This window comes from Herpailurus yagouaroundi, unplaced genomic scaffold (assembly GCF_014898765.1).
Source record: "Herpailurus yagouaroundi ecotype Mexico unplaced genomic scaffold, PumYag 77, whole genome shotgun sequence".
NCBI lineage: Eukaryota > Metazoa > Chordata > Mammalia > Carnivora > Felidae > Herpailurus > Herpailurus yagouaroundi.
The window spans coordinates 56,894,077-56,911,115 of NW_024412388.1; the positions used below are offsets into that span (position 1 = coordinate 56,894,077).

Genomic DNA, 17,039 nt, shown 5'->3' on the forward strand with positions numbered 1-17,039 from the left:
CTCCCCAGGGCAGTTTCCACTCTGACCCTGCCCTCATCTTGTCATTCTTTACAGTTGCTACTGTTTACTTGCCTTCCTGTGTCCCTCCTCCTCCATTCAGGATCGAAGGTTTTGGATGCAGATTTTACTTTTGGTTCCATGATATCTGAAGGGAATTCACGCTGAACACTTTTATTTTTAAGGATTTTTGTTGTCAGGAACCACAGGGCACTAGACAAAAACTATGACAATGTCCCTAACTATTTGAAGCTCATTGTCAACCACTCTGAGGTTTCATATTTTACGGGCCAAGAAATTGCATTTTTGTACACTGAATTTGGGTTTTCCTCGATTGACTGGCAAATGAACCACTCAGGCTCTCCCACGGGTCCTGCCTGCCAGTCCCTGTGCGGTGTTAGCCACAGCATCTTTGTTTTCACAGCAGTGCTACTATAATTATTTAAGCATTTCATTATAAGCTGTCCTTATTTTATACAAACATGTGTAAAACTGAAATAGTCAATAGTCTATCAACCGTACTTATTGAGATGCTGTTATAAGTGGCGGAATGTGGCAAACAGAACAGCTAAGATCCCTGCATTATGTAATTTACGTCAGGAGGGCTGAGAAAGATCATGTACAAACAAATAAATATGCAAGATCATGGTTAGCAGCATAAGGAAATAAAACAGGGTAATGTGATAGAGAAGTGGTGATGCTGCTTTAGATTAGTGACAGGACGGGCTTTCTTTTTTTTTTTTTAATGTTTATTTATTTATTGAGAGAGAGAGAGAGAGAGAGAGAGAGAGAGAAGAGGGGCAGAGAGAGGGAGAGAGAATCCCAAGCAGGCTCCACACTGTTAACCCAGAGCCTGACCATCAGTTGCAGAGCTTGACCTGGGGCTCAGTCCCACTAACCATGAGATTGTGACCTCAGCCAAGAGTCAGATGCTCAACGGACTGAACCACCAAGGTGCCCCTAGAGGATGGGCTTTCAGAGCAGGTGATATGTGAATGGTAACCTGACTGGTAAGAAGGAACCATCCATGCAAATAATAGGAAGTAAGGCATTCCAGGCAAGTGCCAAGGACCCAAGATGGGAAGAAGCTTCTCTTTGAAGGCACAATAAAGAGGCTGGAAGCGATGGAGTATGTTGAATGAGCAGAAAGTGGGATGGGAGATTAGGCAGGAGATGTGAGCCAGCAGATCTTTAAGATCTTGTAGGCCAGTGGCTTTCAAACGTATTTCCCAGAGAAAATACATTTGACATTGCATTCCACTACACACACACACACACACACACACACATCTGAAAGAGAAGTTTCATGAGATAATATTTATTCTTACTACATACAATAAACTCTGATATTTTCTATTTTATTTTATTTTAAAATGCTGATCCTTCCCCAGAACATTGGTTTCACACCTTACTAAATGGCTTGGTTTGGACTGCTCTGTTCTAGACCATAGCAAGGAGTTTGGATTTTATTCTTGGTATAATTGGAAACCTCTGGGAAGTTGTGAGCGGAGAGTAATATGGTCTGATTTATGTTTTTAGCTTTGCTGTCTAGAGAGCAAATTATGTGAGGGTGGGTGAGAACAACAGCAGGGAGATGAGTTAGGAAGCTATTGCATTGCATCTAGTGAAGAAATAATGGTGGCTTAGACTAGAGTGGTAGCAGAGGAGACTGAGAGAAGTGGATGAATATTATAACATTTGGAGGTAAAGCCAACATTGGATGTGTGTGGAATGTGAAGAACAGAGAGGAGGCAAGGATAACTCCAAGAGCTGTTTGTTTTTAGCAATATGTGGTGCAGTCATTTCCTGAGATGAAAAATTGCAGAGTGATCAAATTTCGGGGAATGAGAACATTGCTTTGGATATTTCAAGTTTAGGATTCATACTATACATCTTATTGGAGATGTTAGGTAGGGATTTAGAAATACCAGTAAAGGTGCTTTGGTGAAATATCAGGGTTAGCAATGAAGCTTTAAGAGTCAAGGGCATATGGATATGATTTAAAGCCATAGGTCTACAGGAATTTACCTAGAGAGAATGTGTGGCTAGAAAGGAGCAGTAAATCATTAGATTTAGTAAATCTAAGTCATTAGATATACTGAAAATCTCAGGTAGTCATCCATTGGACATAAGGAGGACAACTGTTAAATTACAGAGGAAAAACCAAATCTAAGAATATATGTGAAATGTTAGCAGTATATCATCTAAAGTGTCCTTAGGAATTTTCTAATACATTTAATTTTCTGTGGATTGACCTCCTCTCACATTGTTTGCATGACTTCTTGTTGAACTTTTACTCATATAACTTTAGTGTGCTTTTCTAGAAGTTCTTTACAAAAGTGGAAGACTATCTGTATACAAGATCTTATTCTTTGACTTTGTTTAAAACATTGCTCTTATTCTCTCACATCTATGTAGATATTCTAGCTGAAGAAGTTTATATTCTCATTCAACCTAACTTTCTTTCTGGGGCTGGAACACATCTATTTTCACCTTTCTTGCTAAGGAGACCCCATTCTTTGTCTACTATTTCCCATCTCTTTCTGTCACATAGGGTGTCAGGATGACTTAATTGTGTAAGCCATTCCAAGAAAAAAAAAAAAAGATTCTTCCCTCCTTTCCTTTCCTTTCCTTTCCTTTCCTTTCCTTTCCTTCCCTTCCCTTCCCTTCCCTTCCCTTCCCTTCCCTTCCCTTCCCTTCCCTTCCCTTCCCTTCCTTTCCTTTCTCCTCTCCCTTTCCTTCCTTCCTTCCTTCCTTCCTTCCTTCCTTCCTTCCTTCCTTCCTTCCTTCTTTCCCTCTTCTTTTTTTTTCCTTTCTCTTTTTCTCAAGGGCAGTAGTTTTCAAGCTTCAAATGAAATCTTAAGTTAAAGCTCCAGAGAGGAAATGAGCAATGGAATAATGGTACCTTCTTCTTTCCTTTGTGGAGACCTTATCAGCAACTTTATGAAATCTAGGTTTCTTCAAATCATTACTGAAGTGGATTCATTTCCTCTTTGAGGAGTCTTCAGGTAAGAGGAATCTCTAATGTCTATGAGCCAGTTGTTTACCCAGAGAAGGTAAGTAAAGATGGTTTCCTGTGACAGCATCACTGATAGTATTTCACCCTCGAGGAATAGTGGAGAGCCAGAGAGCTTATACAGATTGCATCTTAAAAAGAGAATCATATTTTGCGAGTTGGTCAGAAAATACGGTATGCCCAATGATTTAAATAATTTAATACAAATACGACGGTGTGATTTCTTTTTTCCAAAAGGCAATACAGTATAGTTTTGATAATGCTCCCTCTGGAATCAGAAACCTTGAGTTCAGTCTCTGCTTTATCTCTTATCAGCTGTAAGCCTGGCATCAGAGCAAATAATGTAACATCTCTGAGCTTCAGGTTCTTTGTCTATCGGTTGGGCAAAGAATCTTCCTCATTTGTTGCAAAGATTAACCAAGAAAAGAACACACAGAGCACCTAGTACCAGCAGTACTTGTCATACAGTAGGCTCTTAACATAAGACAAATAGTTATTATGATTATATTGTTGCATTGCCTACTTTGGTGACAAACATGAAGACCTGGATCAGATATGACCTCCAACCCTGTAAATGCTGATGAGACATCTGGCTGATATTGAGATGGAGCATGACATGTGTCTAAGGGCTAAGTGAAATGGATTTTGTAATATATGGTCATACCTTGGATGACTTCTCAGAAACTCAAGTCTGTTATATACCTAAGGAAATGAAAAAGCCAAAAACTTCTGGCACCTGGCCTAACGGCCTGGGCTCTTTTGAGTCAATATGGTTTGTCCTCTTTGTTCTTATTTAATAGGAGTTAGGTCCTGACCACAGCTCATTTCTACATGACTTCATCACTGGGATGCCTCCCTAAGTTTTCAGAATAGCAGACCACAGAGGATAAACATAACTAAGACATAATTTCTATGGAAATGGAGGCCTGCAAAATGAAAACTGAGATTCATTTATTCGTTCTTTCATTCATTCCATAAATATCTACTGAACTTTGTGTACTGAGGACACATATGTATAGAGACTGTATCGTGATAGTGACAAGACAGACAAAACCTTGCCCTCATGTGAGGTCAGGCAATAAATAAATACATAAACAAAAAAAGATAATTACAGGTTGTGGTAAGCGTGGTGGGGAAAGTAAGCATGGTGCTGTGACAGAGACTCTAATAGTTAGGAAGGGCTTCCCATAGGAGACGGGGTTCAAGATGAGACCAAAAAATCAGCCACATGAATAGTCAAAAGAGAAGCTCTCTGGACAGAGGCAGCACCAAGGGTGCTGAGGTGTGAAAGAACTGGAAAGTTTAAGAGCTTCTAGAAAGCCAGCATGACTGGAGTATAATGAAGGAAAGAAGGGGAAACTTGAAAATTTGCTGCATCTATGGGAAGTCACTGGGGGCTTTGAAATAAGGGGAGTGACATAAGCTGGTTTTTATTTTCAAAAAAATCAATGTAAAAAAGAGCTGATGGGAGAAGGCTAAGAGTTGGCACAGTAGGAGAGCTAGGAGGTGACATGGATGAAAATGGATAGTGGCTTAGGGCAGAGAGGACTAGAGAGTCTCAGGATTTAGTTTGGAGACAGAGCAATATCATTTGCTGATAGTGAGAGAAAGGAAAAAATCATAATTTCTGGCTTAACAACTGGTGGTCTGTCATTTTCAGAGAAAGGGAAGACTGTGATATGATCAGTTTAGGAGTTGAGTGAAGAGGGACTCATATGTTTTCATTTCAGAAACGTTTAGTTTGAGATGTTGGTGAAACCAGCAGGCAGATATGCCAGAAAGTCATTGGATGTGGAAGAAACTCTAGAGCTCAGATGGACTGCTAAGCTGGAGACAGAAGTTTAAGGATCTTTAGAAACTGTTTATATTTGAATCCAAGGGTATGGGTAAAACCATCTAGGGAGAGGAAGAATGAAGAAGGGCCCAGAATCTGCCCTTGGGGACTCCAAAATTAAGATGATTATAGAGGAAAAGGAATTAGTAGTAGAAACTAAAAAGCCATGGCCTTGAGGTAGGAGGAAAATCTTAAGTGATGTCTCTAGGGGGAAAAATAAAAAAGCTTGGACAGGTAAGTGTGGTAAGAGTGAAGAAGTGGTCAACTGTGTCAAAATCCATTTGTAAACCCAAACTTCTCTATATGACACTCAACAGCACCCACTGGGGCAAGGTTGATCCTGGCTAAATCTCCCAAAAGTATCAGAAGGGCAATTTATTTAACCTTTTTTTTTTTGAAGTCAATATAAGAACTTTATTATTTTTTAATTTCAGCTTTATTGAGGTATAATTGAATTACTTGAATTTTCTGAGTGTTTCTTCATTTATAAAATAGGGGAAATACATGCATCTCATAGGCATTTGTAAATAGTGAATAAGATAATTTATATAAATATTCATAGAACATTAGGTATACAGTCTTCAATAGATGGCAGTTGTTATTATTAAATAGCATTATGTGTAGAAACCAGAAGACCCACATTCTTTTTTTTTTTTAATTTTTTTTTAATGTTTATTTATTTTTGAGACAGAGAGAGACAGAGCATGAATGGGGGAGGGGCAGAGAGAGAGGGAGACACAGAATCGGAAGCAGGCTCCAGGCTCTGAGCCATCAGACCAGAGCCTGATGCGGGGCTTGAACTCACGAACCGTGAGATCGTGACCTGAGCTGAAGTCGGACGCTCAACCGACTGAGCCACCCAGGCGCCCCTAGAAGACCCACATTCTAATGATTTTAATGTAGACTCTGCATTTAACAGTGGTTTTATTGGGTAATAGTAGTAATTTGAATTTCAGTTTCCTTACTAGTCAATTGGGGACAATAGTTCTTGTCCTGCCTTCTTTTCTTATAGGGCTGTCAGAAGGATTCAATGGTGTAGTGACTATGGGAGGGCTTTATAAGCCATCCAGTACTGAGGAGATATGAGGACTTTCTATTTGTTCAGTAGAATTTCTATTTGTCTAGCTTTCAAATCAGCCCACTGTCTACACTTTAGGAGTGCTGGGAATAGGTTTGAGGGAAGCAATAGACAAAACTGGAAAATGACATTTTTTAACTCAACCCAAACTTATCAGATTTAAGGTTCAGCTTGGGCACACTCTGTTTCCTTCATTTTCTTTTGAAGGGATCCACAAGAATCAAGATATTAATGCAAGTGCAGAGCCAGAATCTCTCTGATATTCCTTTGATGGAAGCAGAATGTTCCTACCTCAGGCCCTTTGTACTTGATGGTTTCCTCTGCCTGAAACATAATCACTTATATATCTATATTGGCTCATTCCTTATTCTTTCAGTTCTGCTCAAAATTCAGCTTATCTGAACCTTTTCCAGACCAGCTGCTTTAAATTAGCACACACACTCAGCCCCCCATCCCCCCACTTCATTTTCCTTCTGACACGGTCCACTCACTAGAATAGAAATTCCACAAGGAAAGAGATTTGTTGGTTCTTTGAGCCCTTTATTTCTAATATCTGGTGCTTATTAGGCACTGAAAAAAATGTTTGCTGAATGAATGAATAAATTGATCAGAACCTGATGACTCCATAAAGGAGCAAAGACATTAGGAGTTTAAAAAGACGTGGAGACAACCCTTAATTCTATCGTTCACCACAATGGTAAACTGATCAGTGTCAGTTTCTTTGGTCTATTATGTGAGGATACCTGACTATATTCCTTAGAAAGCTGTGAGGATTAAAGGAGACATGGAATTTAACTGTAATCAGAGTAGAGAATTAACATTTATTGAGCATCCACTACAGGCTGGATCCTTTACATAAAATCATTCTCATAATACTATTGTAAGGCAAGTATCATTTTTTTCCCTATTTAACTGAGATCAGTCTGAAGCTCAGAGAGTTGTTACCCAAACAGTAAATGGTGGAGTTACTGTTTTCATCTAGCACCTTTCATACCCTTTTCACCATGGGCTACTTTTCACATGTCAGTTGTTATTTTCAGGAGCCAAATGTGGAAGCCAATGCTGCATATTGAGTTGTCATCAAATCTTGATAAAAGGACAGCAGTGTGAAAGAAGAGATTTTGGCAAGTGAAACTTGTCTCCTTGTTGTGGTTAAATCTTGCAAAGGAAACTGCAGCCAGCTCTCCTGAAAGTGCTGTAGTCAATTTGTAGGGTCAATAACAGTTTCCTCAGTCTCTGCCTGACCAGGGGGCTTGACTTGTTTCAGAGCCTCTCTGGAGCGTTTGGTGGCTCATTTCACCTCTGCTCTTCAGCAAATGTGGGATCTACTGAAGAAAGGCTCTACACTCTGCAGACTCCCTTCATGTGCTACAAAATAGAGACAGAAGGGCCAGGTCAAAGCAAAATCCTGGCTTTCTTCTTTCGAAGCCTGTTCTGGCCCTTTCTTTAAAAAGATTTTTTTATATATATTTATTTTTGAGAGGGAGAGATAGAGAGTGAGCAAGAGCGAGCACGCAAGCTGGAGAGGGGCAGAGAGAAAAAGGGAGAGAGATATCCCAAGAAGGCTCTGCACTTTTAGCACAGAGCCTCAACGCCAGGCTTGAACTCAGAACTGTGAGACCATGATGCAAGGTGGAACCAAGAGTCAGACATTTAACTGACTGAGCCACCCAGGTGTTCCTGTTCTGGCCCTTTCTTTATTTAAAAACAGTTTTTAATGCTTATTTATTTTTGAGAGAGAGAGAGAGAGAGAGAGAGAGAGCACAAACAGGAGAGGGGCAGAGAGATAGAAAGAGAGGGAGATGTGGAATCTGAAGCAAGCTCCAGGCTCCCAGCTGTCAGCACAGAGCCTGATGCAGGACTCAAACTCATGAACCATAAGATCATGACCTGAGCCAAAGTCAGAGGCTTAACTGACTGAGCCACCCAGGAGACCCTGTTCTGGCCCTTTCTAATGTATGTTGTAACTGCTGCCCAGGTCTCAGAGAATTTCTTTTTTAGATTTTCTACGTCTCAAATATATTTTTAGTGAATGGTGTCTTCTGCCCTTCAGGGTTTCTGGGCCACTTAGGCCCAGGTGAGTCACCTGTCTCAAAGGAACGCTGCTGATTCTGACAGAAAGCCCCATGAATGTAGATTTCTGTCTCACTGGTCTTCTTCTTCTTCTTTTTTAAGTTTATTTTACTTATTTTGAGAAAGATAGTGCACAGGAGAGGCAGATAGAGAGAGAGAGAGAGAGAGAGAGAGAGAGAGAGAGAGGGACTCCCACACTGGCTCTGCTCTGTCAGCACAGAGCCCGACGCAGGGCTTGAACTCACGAACCTCAAGATGATGACCTGAGCCCAAACGAGGAGTGGATCACCTAACCAACTGAGCCACCCAAGTGCCCCTTATTTTTCTTTTGGTTGTACTGGTGGGGAAAGGTGGTTTTTGAACACAATAAATTGCTTTAACAAGCCAGGTTTCCCATTTGTTTCTCAGTTTAGGTGAGGTGGCAAGTCTGGTTACATAAATAGGTTTCTTAGAACAGTAATTCTCACACTTTTCATGTTCCTGGTATTTTTAGTTGCAGGGCTTAAAAGGATTAAAAGATTCATCCAACAGCAGTAAACAAGTTAGCAGTCATTATCGATCAGTCTGAACTACAGAGAATAATATTGTCTTACATTTTAATTTTTTTTCACTATTCCCTTGATCTTCCAGCATTGCTGTTGCTGTTTGCTAGAAAATTTGAATATCCTAACTACTCTTTTTTATATACACAGAGGACAATGTTCTCAAGTGTTCCAGCAAACACTTCTTTCTTTGGTACCTGCTTGAATCTGTGATACAAATCTTTCTGGTTCAGAGCAAGTTTTGCTCTGACTACATCATGTTACATAAGCCACTGAATGCAATGCTTAATCAGTGGCTAAACAGAATATCTTTAGTGATAGCCAAAGTGTATTGAGCATGTTGATAAAAAAATTAGTTACACATACAGATTGTTGGATACATAGGTGTTCTGTGTCACACTATTGGTAAACTATTGATCTGGACAAATGCAGTCTAAGCTTCTGACTTTCTCTGTTCTCTTTTATTTTCCTCTTTCATATATAACTGTATTTAACTTCTGCTTTTGCCAAGATAGTTTGTGGGAGGTTTTTTTTTTTCTTCCCCAAATACCAGCCTTCTTTTTCTCTGAGTCAAATAAGGTCACGAAACAGAGTATCTTAACACAACTCTGGTCCTGAATAAAAGAATCCAGTTTGTAGAAATTACATTAGTGGGAAAAAAATATGAGTTTGATATTCAGCCACTTGGTAATTGGGTGGTGTTGGTCTGCACTCCTATTCCTTCCTCTGTAAAATAGAGATAATAATACCTCCTACTTGTGAGAAGTGGATAATGTATGGAGTATATGTGGCACAGTGCTTAGTCAGTATTCATTTCCTTTTCTTTAAGGCCTTCTCCTCTTCTGGGGACCTCTATGTGTTTGCTGGTGCTGCCATCTGAAAAATTTGGGTGAGATCTGAAGGATAGATGAGTTGGAATTGACAGACAATGAGTAAGCAAGAGTTGAGGCTGCTTCCCTGAAGTGGACAGATGCATATTAACATTATTCTTCGTAGGATGTTTAAACATAGCCCCGTTTTCTTGCATCTGGTGTGTGTGTGTGTGTGTGTGTGTGTGTGTGTGTGTGTGTGTGTGTGTATGTATGTACTGTGTACACATACACACACACACACACACCCAGAAAATCTCAGTAATTCCATTCTCCCTTGGCTTGGGTTCTCCTAATCCTAGACAGCAGGGCTGAAGAAGGAGGAGAGGAAGATAGGGATATTGGGGGAAGAGCTGATGAAAAGGTGCATTATTAAGCTGGTTGTATGTGGTATCAAGTGTGTCTGTTACCTAATCTCATGGGACTTTCTGAGAGACCATAAAAACAATTGCTTCTTAAGTCAGTCCTTCCTGGGCAGAAAAGAGGGAGATTTTATCCATGTGCTTCCATTTCTTAGTGGTCAGAAGTTTGCTTCCTAGGACATTAATTCTTTTGCACTTCCAGGTTGTGCTATGTGGTACCTAGCAGGTCCCACGTCATCTCATCCTTCAGCATCAACTGGAGTAGGAGGCAAGATGTTCATTGTGTGGACATGTGTAAAATTCTGTTAGGTGGTGCCCACATTAGGTTTGTCAGAGTCCAACCAGAGTTTGTCAATATGTCGGCTATTGGTGCTGGAATAGTTTGGTAACTACAGAGGTCGAGAGAATCTGAAGCAACCATAAGTGGTATATGAAACAATCCACCCCCTTGCACTATTCACATCAACCTATGTGCTGTCATGATACCTGTCTACCACATACAGTGATCTCTCTCTTTCTTTTGTTTGGTGAGAACAGCATGCTGTCAGCTTCAATTGATTCCAAGAGTATAATAAATATCATCTCCCTTCTTCTCCATCTATTCTAGAATTCCATCACCTTCAGTTGCTTGCCTGCTGGAATGACATGGATTCTCATCCCTGAGGGTATGTATTCATAGTTGCCTTGCCTTTGTCAAGCTATGGTTGCTACAATTGATTATATGTTCAGCAAAAAACCACCAAGAGATCCCATAGTGAATTCTTGGGTTCCTGACACATCCTTTTTTTTATCCCTATTACGTAGAAGTAATTCTGGATTCCTTCTCATGATAATGAAGATCAGTTACCCTTGAGAAGACAATAACTCCTTTCTTGCCTATTGTTTCCTGGTATAAGGAGCTCAAAGTGGAGAGGTAGGTCACACCTTTAAGTTCAGCAGGAACCTTTCTGTGTCATGCAATAGAAGCATTCTCCCATCCCACCCTACCCATCTGGTCCCCAGGAACCACAATCTCTAACCTTGTAGAACCTATGATTGGAAAGTACAAATTCTATGAGTTTTAGAAATATGGTAAAAGAACCCATTTTATTTTCACCCTGTGCTTCTCATACCCATGTATTCATGCTATTTATAATTTTTTTTAATGTTTATTTATTTTTGAGACAGAGAGAGACAGAGCATGAACGGGGGAGGGTCAGAGAGAGGGAGACACAGAATCTGAAACAGGCTCCAGGCTCTGAGCTGTCAGCACAGAGCCCGACGTGGGCTCGAACTCACGGACCGCGAAATCATGACCTGAGCCGAAGTTGGCCGCTTAACTGACTGAGCCACCCAGGCGCCCCAATATTCATGCTATTTAAAATAAAGCATCACTGTGTATATGCCATTAATCAGCACATACTCTCCATCCTAGAGGATAGCAACCAATCCTGACCTGGCAACCTTAGCTACATGGGGCTCTCCAGTGTTCTATCAGACAGCTTCTCCTGGTGAAGGTCTATGTAGTTAGATGAGTGATTCATGTAACTGCATCCACTGCAACACTTCTTTTGGCATAAATAGTGATCTTGCTCCAAAAAGTGGTGTATAGAACAAGATGCTAATAGATCAGGTATCCTGTGAGTTGGTGGATGGTGATGCTGAGGGAAGTGCAAGGGAAAGCAAATTGACATCCAAACTAGATTTCTATTTCAGTGAGACAAAATCACTATCCTTTTCATGGTAGAGGTGGCCCATTGTATTTGTCTACTGCCAACCTTTAGGTTGCCTCAAGGGATGGTGCCATAATGTCCGCTCAGTGTTAGTCTCTTTTCCTGGAAAACTGGATATTCACCATGGCAGCAGCTGTATCTGTCTTGATGAGAGGATGTCCATGCTGTTAGGACCATCTAGTATCTTTAGTCCTACTGTGTGGCCATTCTGTTGATTGGCCCATTTCATGAATTTTGAGATTGCTAAGGCATGGGGCAAATGATGATATCTATAGGAAGTCATCCTGTTCCCTTAACTGTTGAGAGCCTCCTCTGCAGTGAACACTCTCTAATGAGCATTGTGGTGAGACACAAAGGTCTGCATGCTTCATCCTCACTTCTATTAATTCATTTGCATACATCTTCCCCAGAACTAGTTGTGATAAATCTTCCAGTATTGTTCGTTTGAGGCCCCTTGACAGCTAGCCAAGTCATGTAAACTCTTACCAGGAGTCTAAGTATCTCATGTTACATCTCCCTCCATTAGAATTCGGTGACCAAGTGTACTGCTAGCAGCTCTTTCCCCTGGGAGTATTTCTCTTCACTGTTGTCCTCTAGAAATACCTCTGAGTGGAACTGTAATGGTAGTTGGCCATTTTCAGTCAGCACCAGCATATTATACTAACCCATCTGTGAACTAAGCCCAGATTCTTTCCTCTTTGACAACTGGTTGTAGGGAATCCCACTATGAGCTATAGGTTTGAGTTTTAGGAGAGATAATTATACAATAAAGATAGGTGAGTGGGAGTCTGAGTCACTTGCAATTTACTTGTACCTTGTTGAATTAGTTGGACCCAATCCCCAATGTACTGTTTCCATAGATTGTGTTGCACTTGCTGGAACTTACAACACAGTGGATCAAACAATATCCAGCATATGATGGGAAACTCTGGTCACATAGTCCTTGATATCAGTACTTAGTCCCTCCTAGGGTCTGGGTAGAATGTCGGGTGTTGATTTTCAAACAGATGGTTGTTCAGTGCTACAAATGACATGGCTTTACCCTCAAGTTCTAGGAGATTATGTTGCGACTCTCCTATTGGGACTTGCCTGGTCCTCCACCCAGCATTCTCACCTGCCACTGCTACCTTCAGTTTATAGTCAGAGTGGGAGAGCAAGTGGGCCCAGAGTCTCAACTTACTGCAAACTCCTCTCTTGCTTTGGGTCCTATATGAAGCCGGCAGCTGAGTCATCTTATAAATGGCTCCCCATTTATATCATACATAAAAAATGTTCCCCATTATCTTATGTTTCTTCAGAACCTAAAGAGGCCAACTCAGTGCTTGAAGGCGCAACTCTTTCTTTGTTTCTAATTTATTTTTATTTTATTTTATTTTATTTTTAATTTTTTAATGTTTATTTATTTTTGAGAGAGAGACACACAGAGTGTAAGCAGGGGAGGGGCAGAGAGAGAGGGAGACACAGAATCCGAAGCAGGCTCCAGGCTCTGAGCTGTCAGCACAGAGCCTGACGTGAAGCTCGAACCCACGAACCATGAGATCATGACCTAAGCCAAAGTCGGACACTTAACCGACTGAGCCACCCAGACACCCCTCTAATGTTTTTTAAAAGATTTTTATTTTTAGGTAATCTCTACACACAATGTGGGGCTCAAACTTACAACCCCGAGATCAAGAGTTGCATGCTCCACTAACTGAGCCAGCCAAGCTCCCTGGCGCAAGTCTTTCTTAATGGGAGGAGGTACAAGATGCAACAGCTTGTTTTTATCTTAGAGATGTGCTTTCCAAAAGAGTAGCTGCTAAACCCATGTGGCTTTTTAATTTAAATGAATTAAAATAAAAAATACATAAAAATTCAGTGTTACAGTTTCATTAGCCACATTTCAAGTGCTCAATAGCTACATGTAGTTAGTGGCTATTCTACCAGACGGCAAAGATACAGAAACATCACTGTGTTGGCAGAAGTTCTACGGCACAGCACTGCCTTTGAGGCCATGTCTGTGCATGGCAGGTTAAGATTTGAACACAGGCCTGACATGATGTTAAAGGCCCATGCTTTTAAGACTTCAGTAGGTTGCAGAGGGGCTGAGTCTAAGCAGATGCTTCCCTGCAACTGTGTTCAACGGCAACATGAGCTCTCCAATTAGATTTTTGGGCAACTGAGTTTTGGTTCATGCGAACATTCTCTTTGCATTTCAACAAATGAAAAAGGCACTTTATGTAAAGGCCAGGTCTGCTGTGGCAGCTCCCCACTTCTAACCTCTATTTCTGGGCAATAGTCAACTCAGAAAGCAGTTTTCTTTTTAAAGGAAGTTTTCATAACAGCTCGGAAATATTAAGCCTCTCCAAAGAGAAGGGCTGACTAGAATTGTTGGCAGACAGCAGAATCTCTCTGAATGCCGCACTTCTGCATTTCCATCTGCACTCCATGAAAGGCAAGGATCATTGTCCCCACAGAATGCAGCTAAATGGCAGCTGGAGCATGAATGGACAGGAAAAACACTCTCCTCCCTCTAATAACACCACTTAGGGCAGACAGGCGAGGTTCTCTTCTGAATGTGCTAAAGAGATGCTGTTATGATAAGAGTAATTATTGTACATTAGTTAAAATCCCATTTAGGGAGCATTATATTGCTGCTATTTTAAAAGAGGTTTGCTAACCTTCCAAGTTGTAGGGAGAGATTAATTAGTGTCAATGGAAGGATCTCCAAGATAAAAACAAATTAAGCCTCCTCATCCAGCCTTGCCTGCATGTCCTTGAGTTGCTGCTTCCTTTGTGACAGAGATAGTATTTGGTCTGATCTATTCTGGTTGGAAAGAAAGGAAGGGGACACACACTTGCTGAACGGAATCTGATGTGTCAGACACCATGATAGGTACTTTAAAAGAAGAAGGCACCTTTGAACTAGGCTTTCCCATTGTTCCCACCCAGCCCACTGGAGAACATTGCTAAACTGAGGCATTTGTACCCTACGTACTACTGTGTTTGTAGCATAAATGGAATCATCTATTTTGGATGGCCCCTCCCAAGCCATTCCGTGTTTCCATGAATACTGAAGACATTTCCTTTGTGATTGATGGCTCAGAGAATATTTTAAAAATATGGCAGGACCAATACCTACCTGAAATAAGTATCATTAACTTTTATACTTTGTCCAGTCTCACTGGCTATAATATCTCATCATCCTTCCCATCAAATATTTTGAACTTGTAGCCCAGATTTGCTGAGACAGACCTCATTTCATGTACTGCAACTATTGCCAGGTAAGACAAATTACTACATGTGTACTAACAAGGATTTTGATTTTTTTTAAGTTTATTTTGAGAGAGAGAGAGAGAGAGAGAGAGAGAGCGCATGTGAGTGGGGGAAGGGCAGAGAGAGAGGGAGAGAGAGAGAATCCCAAGCAGGCTTTGGGCTGTCAGCTCAGAGCCCAGTGCAGGGCTCAGTCTCATGAACCCTGAGATCATGACCTGAACCAAAATCAAGAGTTGGATGCTTTACCGACTGAGCCACCCAGGCACGACCATTTTGAGTTTTTTAATTGTTTTGAGATTTATTATGTAAATAATCTCATGGCGTGTGCCTAATTTTAGTTTCAGAAAACTGATGCACCTATCACCCAATCTTGACTTTTCCATGTACTTCAGTTAGTTTTACTAACTGTGTAACTTTAGGCCAATTATGCAGCCTCTCTGAGACTCAGTATTTTGATTAAAAAAAAAAAAAGGATAATAAGTCACCTTGTGAGGGTTCCTCTGAGGAACAAATGAAATGATGTATAAAAGCATTTTTGACTTTCCTTTCAGATTAAGATTGGGATAACAGGGACCAGATTTACCCTCCTGGCCAAAACAAACCAAAACTGGCTAAAATATGTGACGCAATAGTTTTTAAGACACTGGACAACAGGCAACGAAAGGCAGTAATTCTTGAGATGGGAAACACATGAGGCAAGCCATGTAATTGTCCCATCTTCCTGCCTTTAAAGAGTTTCCAGGCAGTGGAGCAGGGAGGCAAAGTAAGTTTCAGAGAAAAGAATATTACCATGAATAATCAATGTCATTTCATTATGATAAAGGGGTCATTGCATCAGGAGTACATTATAATCTTAAACACATGTGCACCTAATGATAGAGCTTCAAAATACATGTGGCAAAAACTGATAGAAGTGCAAGGAGAAATAGATCAGTCTACAGACAGCTTTCTTAAACAGCTTTCAGTCTTAACTGCGATGAAACATTCGTCAATAATGTGACAGATTAGAAAACTCAACATGTTTTGCAAGTTATGTCATAGAAAATAACAAACGCAAACACAAATGAAGAACAGCTCAGCCGCACTTATGAGAGAGGAGGTTTGGATAATGGAGCATTAGGAAGCTGTGAAGGGCTGGATAGGGAGCAGCAGGTGAGGTGCTGAAAGTGCCCGTGGATGACTGGCAAACTAGGGCGACCATGTGTAAGATGGCAGGATAAGGTGTTAGGGGTGTCACAGCAGAAGTCCTCATACTTACCATTTTGTGAGAATGCCTTCCTTCAGGGTTGAACCAGATGTTCACTAAAATGCAATTTCACTTGGATAAAAATCTAAAAGGATGATGTATTGGTCAGGGTAGGCTGTTGCCCAAATTCAGTAGTTTAACACAATAGGTATTTTCTTTTCCCTTTCATGTGACCACCCAATAGCATTCTGCTCTACATAGTCATTCGGGAGCAAACTTCTTTTTGTCTTAGTTCTGTATTCCTTCACTACCTTCCAGATTCTGTCTATTTAGCTAGTGGTTGGGGAAGTGGTTGGGGAAGGAGGACCAGGAATACGTGAAGGAGGTTTTTGTATTTCAGCCTGGAACTGGCTCATGGCACATAGGTTCACATCCCATTGGTAGACGTTCAGACACATGGCCTCAGCTAACTGCAGGATGTGGTCCAGCTCTGTGTCCAGAAGAAAAGAAGAACCCTGGCATTTGTAAACACCAGTAATCTCTGTATCAGATGTCCTGAACTCATCTATTTATTGATGCTCTGAGAACCGCATGACTTTGTTGGGCACAAATCCTAATTCCCAGTTTCTTTTATTTTTTTAAAGTTTATTTATTTATTTAGGGTGGGGCGAAGGGGGGCAGAGAGAGAGGAAGAGAGAATCCCAGGCAGATTCTGTGCTGTTAGCACAGAGCCTAACGCAGCGACTTTATCTCACAAACAGTGAGATCATGACCTGAGCCAAAATCAAGAGTCAGACACGAAACCAACTGAACTGTCCAGGCACCCCACTACCCCAGTTTATTTTCTAAGTGAATTCAGTGGTTTTTATTATAGTAAATACTCATGGAAAGAATTTGAACGAACTGGAGTCAAGCATGAATATTTTCTAACATAACTGAATGAAAATAAACCATTATACAAAGATATAAAAAGGCTTAATACATCATCAAATTTCAGAATGTTAGAGGAGAGCAAAAGAGTCTTAAAAACAATCCATTTCGGTCTCCTAATTTTGCAGTTAAGTAAATTGAGACCAATAGAGGCTAAATGATGTGTTAAAATCTATGTAGACAAT

At 40.7% G+C, this 17,039-nt stretch overlaps 1 long non-coding RNA gene across 1 annotated transcript in view; it reads left to right on the forward strand.

The window, feature by feature from the left end:
• LOC121027293 (uncharacterized) overlaps positions 1-17,039 on the forward strand; it is a 35,761-nt gene that overhangs the window by 1,318 nt on the left and 17,404 nt on the right. The window contains exons 3-5 of the long non-coding RNA XR_005788645.1: positions 2,996-3,005; positions 10,379-10,436; positions 10,576-10,684. This is a non-coding gene — a long non-coding RNA (uncharacterized LOC121027293). The remainder of the gene's footprint in view (positions 1-2,995; positions 3,006-10,378; positions 10,437-10,575; positions 10,685-17,039) is intronic.